Raw genomic sequence first — 2,647 nt, 5'->3', positions numbered from 1 at the left:
TCTTGCTCCAGGCAGCCTTCCTCGATGCCTAGGCCAGTTCCCGCAGGGCTCTGTCATGATTGGGTCAGTGTTTGGCCTCTCGTGACTCCGGGGAGGCTCTGGCAGCAGAGGAATAGGAGCCTGCGGAGCCATGAGCTTGAGGAGAGTAAGTTGACCTCCAAATGGGCTCAGTTCTAGCTACCAAACCAGCTCAGAAGCCCTGGTCTTGACTGGGTGGCCCCTTTTCCAGGTCTGACAGGCACTAGGATACTATCCTGGAAGGGTTATAAAGAAGGGGGTGGTGGTCTCATTCGTTCAACATATGTTAGGCACCTGCTGTATGCCAGGGACTGCGCTGGTGGTAATGAGTAGTACAGGAGGGGACAGTAATAGGACAGGTGAGGGGCCTATTCTTTCAGTGATTTTATATACACATACACATATTTTTATTATATATAATTATTTTTATCCTCACCCAAGGATTTGTGGGGGTTTTTTATTTCCTCATTGAGTCTAAAGAGAGAGGATAGGAGAGAGAGAAAGAGAGAAACCTCGATATGAGAGAGAAACATCAATTAGTTACCGCCTATACATGCCCCGACCAGGGATCAAACCTGAAACCTGGGTATGTGCCCTGACCTGGAATTTAACCTGTGACCCTTCCGTGCTTGGGACAATACTCTAACCACCGAGCAACACTGGCCAGGGCCAGTGATTATATATATATTTTTAAATATATTTTATTGATTTTTTACAGAGAGGAAGGGAGAGAGATAGAGAGTTAGAAACATCGATCAGCTGCCTCCTGCGCACCTCCCACTGGGGATGTGCCCGCAACCAAGGTACATGTCCTTGACCGGAATCGAACATGGGACCTTTCAGTCCGCAGGCGGACGCTCCATCCACTGAGCCAAACCGGTTTCGGCCAGTGATTATATTTTAATGGGACCCAGGCAAGGGCTGCTTCAAAGTCAGAGGCCATGTCTGGGCTGAGGCCTAAATGCAGAGCTCAACTGAGTCCCCAAAAGCGGAGGCTGCAGACGAGGCTCAGTGCAACAAGTGCAGAAGGCCTGCGGGAGAAGGTTTTTCTGTTCTAAGCAGCAAGGAAGCCATGGAGGCTGGAGATGAGAGAGCTACCAGAGTGGAAATGGGGGGAGACAGCCAGGGTACACAGCTGGGTCCTCATGCACTCTGATTCATGCATGCAATGGGAGAGCCATGAGTGGGATTAGGTGGACATGGTGGAGCCTGACAATGTTTAATAATGCCAATCTGGCATGTGGAGAACAATGGGGATGAGGGTCGTTTGGCTTTGGGAGGATCGAGGTGGGGAGACTTGATGAGCACGTGGCTGTGGGCGTGAGCGTCAGGGAGGTATCTAGAGTCCAGATGACTCCAAGTCTCTGCCCACTCTTCACCACCATTTCTCCTGCAGAAATCGTGTGGATAGTCGGGGCATGTGAAACGGGGGGACCCTCACCTCCTCACCTCTGACTCCTCTCCCCTGTGCCAGCATGAGTCATGGCTGACCAAACCGTGGCACCCCTCCCACAATGCCCATGGTTCCTACCACATGCAGGGCCTGTGGGAGTGGGTCACCTCGGGAACCACTTCCAAGGACAGAGCCACCCTGTGAGGGACCCATGGTCGCCTGAGACTGTTGGACTGACAAGACATTCAGACTGTGCCAGGGTTCAAAGCGGCCCAAACTGTCATGTTCCCTGTTCTCTCCCCACTTAACCCTTGATCTTTAATCTACTGCCTGTCCCTAGCCCTGGCAGACAGCTCTCGATGATTTCCCACACTGGGCCTGCCAGATCAGCCCTCAGGGACTCTTTGGTTGTTGTTGTTGTTTTTTCAGGGACTCTTCTACTGAGGTCTGGGATGGAGGTGAGGGAGGCAGGGGTGTTTTTTTGTTTTGTTTGTTTGTTTGTTTGTTTTTTATGGGAGGGAGCGGCCGCAGGCTAGAGCCTGAAGTGGGAGATAGTTGGACCTTAAAGGAGGACCATTGTATTTCACTATAAGAAAATAGGAGAGACAGGCAAAGATGGTGTGTGGTTTCATTGAAGGGGCACTGGGAGAGAGTGGAAACGGTCAGCTACAGACCAAGAGGAAGGAAGGAAGAGGAGGGAGGGAGGGGAGGTATATTTTGAAATCAGCTGATCAGGGTGTGACTGGCCCTTGGGAGGGAATGTGTGGAGGATCAAGACCTCCAGTCTCCAAACACATGGTCCCTTTCTCCCAGAGAGATGCATGGTGCTGGTATATCACCGCCTGTCGAGTCTTTGCCCACTCTGTTCGCCCCCATTCCGCCTGCAGTGGGCCTGTGTCCTCTCTTGATCTCCATGTTCGCGTGTGCTGGGCGGTCCCAATACCCCTCCCGCTCTGCGAGGGAACTTGCGGATGGGCCATGGCGCAGGGTCAGGGCTCAAGCCCACTCTCAACCCTGCCCGTGAACTGCTCAGTCTGTTGGGGTGACTCCATACTCCGCGCCCCTAAAAGGGAGGCCATACATCTCACTCAGAAACGAAACCTGCTGACTCGGCCAGTCCCCATCGCATCCAGTTCCCGGGGGGCAGACGGCAAAGGGGTGCCTGCCTGGGCGTGGGTTGCCTGAACAACTCAGATATCCTCTGGGCAGGGCGTGAAGAACCGGAGGCGGGGGGAG

The sequence above is a fragment of the Myotis davidii genome, unplaced genomic scaffold (assembly GCF_000327345.1).
Source record: "Myotis davidii unplaced genomic scaffold, ASM32734v1 scaffold243, whole genome shotgun sequence".
NCBI lineage: Eukaryota > Metazoa > Chordata > Mammalia > Chiroptera > Vespertilionidae > Myotis > Myotis davidii.
Note: the sequence above shows the minus strand (reverse complement) of the source record.